This window comes from Microtus ochrogaster, chromosome X, assembly GCF_000317375.1.
Source record: "Microtus ochrogaster isolate Prairie Vole_2 chromosome X, MicOch1.0, whole genome shotgun sequence".
NCBI classification, from domain to species: Eukaryota; Metazoa; Chordata; class Mammalia; order Rodentia; family Cricetidae; genus Microtus; species Microtus ochrogaster.
Window position 1 is genome coordinate 26,938,898 of NC_022026.1, and position 9,299 is coordinate 26,948,196.

Here is a 9,299-nt window from a genome sequence, read left to right on the forward strand (position 1 = left end):
GCCTCATTGAATAAATGGGACCTCCTGAGACTGAGAAGCTTCTGTAAAGCAAAGGACACTGTCACTAAGACACAAAGGCAACCCACTGACTGGGAGAAGATCTTCAACAACCCCGCAACTGACAATGGTCTGATCTCCAAAATTTATAAAGAACTCAAGAAACTAGACTGTAAAAATCTAATCAACCCAATTATAAAATGGGGCCCTGAGCTCAACAGAGAATTCTCAACAGAAGAATTTCAAATGGCCAAAAGACACTTAAGATCACGCTCAACTTCCTTAGCGATCAGGTAAATGCAAATCAAGACAACTTTAAGATACCATCTTACACCAGTCAGAATGGCTAAAATCAAAAACACCTTTTAAATCTCCAACTATACTATACATATAAGCAACATTAAATGTACTTAGCATGTTGTATTTATATTTGTATGTGCTTATACATACATACATAAACACAGGCACACACAATAATGCTTAAAGGAAATAAGGCCATTAATTTGAGAATAGAAATGTAATATTAGAGGAGTTGAGGTAAACATGAAGGAAATTATATAATGATATTTTAATTTTAAAATATTACAAATAAGATGATGTTGCTATGCAAAACTTTGTGTGAATATGATTTTTTTTATTTTGTTTAGGAGTACTCATAAGAGTTGAATTGCAGGGTTATATGATGTCTGTAATTTCAACATTTTTTTTGTTTTGTTTGAGACAGGGTATATGACTCAGACTGCAATCAACTTGTGAGTCTTCTGTCTTGAAAGCTAAAATTACAAGTATGTGTCATCATACCCAGGTTAGTCCTGTTTTCATCTTTTTCAACATTGTCTTGACTATTTGCTGTTCCTTGAAATTTTAAAATTGACTTACTCATTTGCACAGAAAGCCTACTAGGATAACAAAGGGTTCGTACCATATCTGCAGGTTTTCTTGGGGAGCACAGACATTTTATAACAGTCCTCTGCTTATGGATTCAGGCTCTTTCCATTAATGTGGCTCTACAATACAATTTTTTTTGTGTGTTTTTCAAAGCACACATCTTTTGTATTGACTATGTGTTGCTCTTTTTGATTTGGAGAATAAGTTCTCTGCTCCATGCACATAGGCTGTGTGCTTACTTTCCACTTTTCAATAATTCTTTCTCATTTTCTAGTATAGCTTTTGCACTCACTTTCCAGTATTCCAACCTACAGTCTTCAAATAGATCCTTTTATAATCATGTTATTATTTCTCTCTTAGTTAGTGATACTACTATAGTTCTATAGCCCACCATCTCCTACCATAACTCAAGTATCAATAGCTTAGGAGGGTATAGTGCCTGGGAAAGTTATTGTTCTAAGAACCTAATTGAATTGAATAATGAGGTCTTATAATGTCTGTGAGGGACAGGATATACCTAGTCATGCTACATATGAAGAAACTTGGGTAGTAAGTTGTTGAAGCCTATGTGGGTCCAACACAGATTTTCTAATTGGACTGGAATGGAGTCATGAGGAATAATTAGACACAGCTTACATGGTCATCATGGAAGGGCAAGATCTCTCGTTTATCATCCAAACACCTTATATATCATCACATCAATTGAGCGGAAAAACACATTAGGCTGTCTCCTAGGCAACCAGGTGAATGGGCTTTAGTCATGTCCGCATCTACCTGTATGCTAGCAGTCATATAGGCCATGAATTAGCATCTCTATAAGACATCCTCCAAATTACAAAGGAAGGAACCACCAAACCTCTTAACTCTTAAGTCACAAGCTTCAGCCAACATCTCTTCTCAGATGATCTATATTTATAACAAAAGAAATTAGGAGCAGCACACCCTGGCTATTGTTAAACAGAGACAGCTTGTCTTTAGAGTTCGTGACCACCTCAGACCAGGCTTATGGCTCTTGTGCCATACAGAAATATGGGCCTACAGTAAGTATTAGGGCCTATAAGACGTGGGACTTATTTCAGAAGTGGTTAGTTTATGAGTACTCCTGAATGAATTACTATTGTTACAGTGGTAATGTTTCGGAGATAGAGTAGTAACTACTAGAGCAGGTTGTTAGAAAATGATGTCAGCTCAAATACTTAGCCTATTCTAGATGTGGCCATTTTCTTTAGCTTTTCTGATATGTTCTGTGTCAGCAGAGGAGGTCCTTGTCAAAATTCTAGAACTATGCTCATTGGTCCTTCAAGCCACTAAAACTGGGATCAATTTATTTATTTATTTTCTAGGTCTTACCATGTTGAGTAGATTACCCTTGAACTTGCAGAATCAAGTGATTCTTTTACCCATGTCTCTTGAGTAGCTGGGACTATAGATGAATAATACAGTACTAAGTTTAAACATCTTTACCTATAAAGCGCCTAGCCTCATGTGTTGTATTACAGTACCACAAACAAGACTAAGACATAAGCTTGTTCTAACCTATAAAACAATGAAAATTTCATAAGATGCAAATTATTCCTTAAAATAGAACTTGAGGTAGGTGTCTTGAGGTATATGTGTCACATAGCTAGAAGAGGCATTTTCTGAGTCTGAAGCTTTATTGAGACTTAAATACACTTTGCAGGGATATACTAACGGTGAATGTACCATGTACAGCACAATATGTTGGTCTCTGTTGAGCAAAAGACTGCCTGTGTTTGAAAATAAGGCGCCCAAGATAACTGAGTGCAGTGCTACTTTGTCATGCTATGATTCTGACAGTTTTTAAATATTATACAGACTAACCATTTGGCAGATATGTAATTTATTCACTTTGAAAATATTTTTTCAAGCCTGTACTTTCTATAGCCATACTCTTAATGTTTCATAAAATAGCAGATTATAATTTTAATGAAATACAGTTTATCACTTTGTTATTTATTTGTAATACACTTTTTGTAAACTCTAAAAATATTTTTACATAACTATAGATACTGTGGATTTTCCCCTACATTTTTTCTAAAACTCTTATAGCTTATGTATTCAGTGATCTTTTTTGATTTCAGTGTTATAGAAGATGGGGAGTTTATGAGTAGAAATAAAACAAAAATAAGTAAAAACTGATAAGTCAAACGACATGGTCAGTAAAAGGAAGAATTGTCACATTGAGAAGGACAACGTACAGGACAGAAGACAACATTTTCCAACTGTTCACTAAATGGAGGATTAATTCCCAGAATATAAGGAAGCCAAAAATTCTTAATAGGAAAACAGAACAAACAAACAAAAATTATGAACCAAATTAATCCAACTTAAAATTTGGCAAATCATGTGAACATACACTTCAACTGACAAGAATATAAGGAACAAAAACAGTATCGTTAACCACTAGGGAAACACAACTAAAACCTACACTGAGATTCCTTCTCAGTCCAATTACAATGAATAATATGAAAACAAATACTTGTGAGGATGTTAAAGAAGAGGGAAGTTTCACATAGTGTTAGTAGGAATATAAATTAGTGCCACTATTGTGGAGAACAGTGTGGAGTGCCCTTAAAAGTCCAGAAATATATCTGCATATGATTCAACCTTGCTACTTCTGAAGTGACATGAAATCATCAGCATACTAAAGTAAAGCCTATATGCATTTATTTATGGCAACAGTGTCCCCAGTAGCTAAGATACAAAATCAATCTAGGTGCCCTTTAACAGATAAAGGAAAAGAGGAAGTTATTAAGTCACAAAGAAGAATAAAGCATTTATTTGCAGCAAATTGCAAAGAAATGGAGGACATGATGTTAGATGTAATAAACCAAGCACAAAAGGACAAATTCAAACATTCTTCCTCATATATGGAAGTTTAAAAAAGACAAAGTGAGTATACTAGTGTAATTAGTACACACTGGAAAGGGTTTGGGTAAGGCAGCTAAATGGAGGATGACTTTATTCTATGCTTACAATGTATATGTAGTAAAACATAACATTAACCGTATTTATATATATATATATAATTAAAATTAAAAGATGTATATAGTTTATGGTTATAATGTACCTAGACTATGAAGCTAAGTTTGGATCAGAAATTAGGGGTTCATTTTAGGCTAGCTATCAAAGCAATGATACTATGAAAGTAGTATTTTAAGATCAGTCTGGCTACAATGTGCAGAAAGAATTAGAAGTTCAAGTTCCTTCTTTGCAATTATAACTTAATTGATTCCCATTGATAGAGCTGACACTATCTACTATAATTTATGCTGTGAAAATATCGAACTTTACAGCCTCCAGATTTAGTCCTGGGGGGCCTATCATTTATTATGCTGTGTATCTGAATGAGGGTTATAAATATTGGCTATATCCATAAATCTTACCCCAGACTACTATAAAACATGAGCCACACCAAAGTGGACATGCCATGTAAATTTCCTCAATCTGAATTTATTCACAGGATTTCTAAAACAAGATAGACATCCTGACTCTTACTTGTTCTGTCACATTTGCTAGTCTGGGCATCAGATGCATTATAGTAAAGATTTAATTTCTACTTATATATTTTTATGGGGCTGTGTATGTAATTCTAGGTTATGTTCATGCTGATCAAGTACTCTTACCATTATGCCACACATTAAGTTGTAGCGTGAAGTTTCAAATAAATCAAATGATTCAATTCCATTTGCTTTTACAATGGCTATTTCAACAAAGTAAGAAATACTCTAAATGATGATGTGGGAGTCCCCCTGTGTGCTGTGATTACCATTAATGAATAAAAAAAACCTGCCTTGGCCTGTTGATAGGGCAGAACTTAGGTAGGTAGGGAAGACAAAACTGAATGTTGGGAGAAGGAAGGCACAGAGAGAGAGATGCCATTAGGCTGCCAGAGACAGATGCTGGGAATTTTACCTGGTAAGCCACTGCCACATGGTGATATACATATTAATAGGTTAAATTAATATGTTATATATATGTATATGTATGTATATTAAGATGTTAGTGCTAATGTACCAGGCAGTGATTTAATTAATATAGTTTCTGTGTGGTTATTTTGGTTTTAGGCGGCTGGGATGAACAAGCCCTTCCTTGAAACAATTGGCACCCACGTGACCAACTAAATCCACATAAAAACTGAGAGGGCTTAAAAAGGAATTCTAGACAAAAAATAATAGAGTTTAACACAGCCTCTTGCTGTTTGCTGGTGGCTTGCCACAGCTCCTTTTAAGAGAGATTTTCCTGACTTAGCCATAGCAGGAAAAAAAGCCTCAGCCATTTTGAAATGCCAGCTTTCTGGGCTATGCTGCCAGCGCAACCTCTGGCTCTTTTGGGAGACCAAGTGTTTAAATGGGGTTTGTGAGAAAGAAGTTGTAGGAAAAAAAGACACAAATGAGCTATTAAGGATTGTGAGTACGTGACATGTGCCACATAGAAGCCATCAGAGAACGGTATTGGGAGCATGTAGAGGAGTGACTGCAATTAATTGGTTGTGACTGAAACCTTTATATTGATGACGCATAGCCTGGCATCATTGCTGAACTCAGAATTACAAGTCAGTGATCTGTCTTATAAGAAAATTTCAAACTAGAAATTAATAAAGACATGTAAATTTATGATAAAGAAGAGTTTTAATTTCAACCTATGCCTTATGCTTCAGCCTTTTTTGCTTCCTCAAAGTCAATTCTTATAAAACTTTGAGTAATGAAAGGCACTTAATGATCATAGCATGCTGGTACATATTTATAACCTCAGCACTGAGAGATACAGGCAGGGATATTGCAGATTTGTGACCAGCCTGGGCTATATGGCAAGAGCATTATTCTCTAAAAAAATTAAAATTAATTTAAGTTTTTAAAGGTTTATTATTTTATGTGTATGAGTGTTTTGCTTCATTTATATATAGACGCCATGTGTTGGAGGGAGTAAGCTGCTTGTTGGTTCCTGGTTGCCTGGCTGACTTAGACCTGAAATAATCACACAGAAATTGTATTTATTAGTCACTGTTTGGGTCATTAGCTCTAGCTTCCTATTGGCTAAGTCTTATATATTTATTTAAATTAACCAATTTCTATTAATCTGTATAGCACCATGAGGTCGTGCCTACCAGCAAAGTTTCAGCATGTCTATCTCCAGTGGCTGCTCTGTGGCATCTCCCTGACTCTGCCCTTTTTCCTCCCAGCATTCAACTTAGCTTTCCCTGCCTACCTAAGTTCTGCCTTGATACAGGTCTAAAGCAGTTTCTTTATTCATTAGTGGTAATCACAGCACACAGAGGGTACTCCCACATCAATCATATGCTTTTTTGGTTCCCATGGAAGTCAAAAGGGGTGTCAGGTTTTCTGGAATTGAAGTTATGGATGCTTGTGAACCACCATGTAGATGCTGGAGGAAACAGACCAAAGTCCCCGGCAAGAGTAACACATGCTCCTAACAGCTGATCTGTCTCTCTAGCCTGGAAAAAGTACATACTAAAGGAACTATCTGAAAGAAAGTAAAAGTCAAAGAGCTGAAAACTTTGGGATTTGCATGTGACTGTTTGCTTGGGGAAAGTTTGAAACATTTCCATCATCTTTGTAGCCCTCATTTCCTGTGTCTAGAAACTGACCTTTCAAGTTGTGTCATTATATGTTTTGCTTACTTAATTACTTTTAGCATTAATATCCATTTTCTCTTTTAAAATACCTATTTATTTGCAATTGCACATGTGTGCATGTGCATGTGTGTCATGGTATATGTGTGAAGGTCATAAGACAACCTGAAGGAGTCTGTTTTTTTCCTATCCTGAGAATCAAACAGGTTGTCAGGCTTAGCAATAAGTAATTTTACCCACTGAGCCATTTCACTGCTTCCCTTTTGCCTGCTTTAATGATGACTGTATTTTGCTGACTCATATTTTGTTTGTGGCACACAATACCTAGCATCCATTCATTTGAACATTTTTCTCATTAGCATTTATTTGCTTTGATTTAGAATTTTAGTTTTTTATGTTTTTGGTTGTGCATGTAATAGAACAAGGCAATCAATAGTTTTATGTGTCAGGTAATAAAAACAGCAGCGAGTGATTTCTTTCTCCAGGCCTATGTATAAGTTACTACCCTATGGCTCTGTCAGGGACATGTGAAAGGCTGACCATGATTGCTCTATGTCAGGCTTCTCATAGAGGTCAGAGAATTGGGAACAAAATGTTCCAGTTCCTTAAAAATAGATAGAAACTTTAAAAACAACTCAAGTTGGCGAGAGTATTAATTCAAGGATCTCAATCTAGATGTACTCAACCATGCTGGGAAATGTCTATTCAGGCTTCAATGCCTCCTGGTTTCATTAATGCCCTCTTCTTCCAAAACTAGCTGCTCAAGAGGCTGTGGAGGAGGTTATAACCATGAACAATGAGTCTTCCTGATTAAAATGATGGTAGAAAATTGCTCCTTTTACCATGTATGTGAACCACTCATTGTTGGTATCTCTCACTTGGTGCTCAGGATGTCTTTTATGTGTATTTTTCTTTTTCTCTTTAACAAAATGTAGTTTCCAAGGGCAGCAAATTCAGCTCTTTGGGTAGTTCTCTTTTAAGAGCATGCTGAACCCAGCTCACAACCTCGCTCATAGTAGGCACTTAGGTGTTTCAGTTACTATGTCCCCCATATATCAAGCATTTGAAATATAGACCCACTACCCGAAATTCATTTATATGGGCTTTATGGAGAAACCCCTATCCAGGCTAGCATATACCAAGGAAATCCCATACCCCTGATTAGAACTCAAGTTACTCCTGCTGTTCTCGGGATCTGATTGAATCAGTCTGTTTGATGCCTGAAGTGTGAATTATGTATAAAAAGCTAAATAAATGGGGGATCTTATCTTTGAGAACTATATAACACAAAGCAAACACTCTCTGAAAATCTTGACACTAAGAGAAAGACACAATCTGGCTTTCTAGCATTATCTCTGTGCTCCTTAAGATGCCTGCCTAGTGAAGTTTGTATGTTTATTATTTTAGCCAATGCTTGAGCTCACTTTTGTACTTCTTTCCTTGGGGCATTTACTCAAAAGATTTACAATAGTGAATGTATCTTTTGTTTTTTTAAAATGGCTATTTATCTTCTCTAGGACCTTGAATATCATTTCCTTGAAATACCATCTTCAGAGCTAAGGTATCCATCTTTTAAGCCTCTATAAGGGAAAAGAATTGTATTGTCCATGACTGACAACTAGGCTTCTGTTTTCACACTCCCTACTTATTCATTCTCCTCTTAAAATGACTGGTCTCTTCTATACAAACTTGGGTGTTTATTGTCAAGACTTACAGAGATTTCTTTTCATTGCTTTAATATATTTTCAACATTATTTTGACAATTTCAAGATACTTATAGAGAGACTGACTTATCAGAAATTAACTTCTATAAATATTATATGTTTGTATAAGTGTAAGCCTAAGGTATCAGAGAAGCATTTCAATAGACAAATAATTAAAACCACTAAGAGAGGAGCCTTCCAAGATAAATTGGTGTGCCTAAAAGAGGAAGGGCAGAACTGGTGTTCTAAGCAAAGAAAAAAAATCATGTACAGAAGAAAGGGAATTAAAAAGCATACGCTCCAAGGAAAAGAGTGAAATATTTCCTATATCTGAAATGCAAGAAGAAGTACTGAAAAGCAGTAGATGCCATAAAGTTAGAAAAATATACAGCAGCCTGGTGATGGAAGGCTTTGTACCCTCTGATAGCTCTCAGACTTTATTCTCCGTCACTTCCTTGAAACAACAATGATTGTGTCTGGATTTTCTCACCTTGGGTTCCCTATGACCACTACAGTGTCTGGCTCATAGTGGTTGATGACTAAATATATTTTGAATAACAGAACATATGAAAGACCAATATAAAATAACAATAATTTGAATTCTATGACTGTAAATTATTTCCAGATAAATCTCTGGGGGCAATGAGAATTATGGATTTGGAGAAAGTAGGGCAAGGACAGTACAAACACGTAGGAGACCATAACAATAGCCTTAATAACAGGACAAAATGTCTGACCTAAAAACTGAAAAGGCAGATTAAAGAAATATTCTGAAACTAAAATCAACAGGCATGGGAGGAAAGGGAAAGTCTAGGAAAACCAATATTTTTTTTAGCTTAGATGACTAGCAGACAGACATACTGCTATTTTTAAATATTTTATTGTTTAAATTTGCTCTTTGAGAGTCCTATACATCTATGTAATACATTCTAATTACTCTCACCACGCACCTTTTTATTTCATATCCTCTCCTGTGAATCTTCTCAAATCCCCTACAGGTTCCTCTTTCATGTTTATATCTTTTTGTTTTTATTGGAATCCAAGTAAGTTTAACTAGGGCCATCTCTGTGACTATGGGTACTAAGTTATTCACTGGT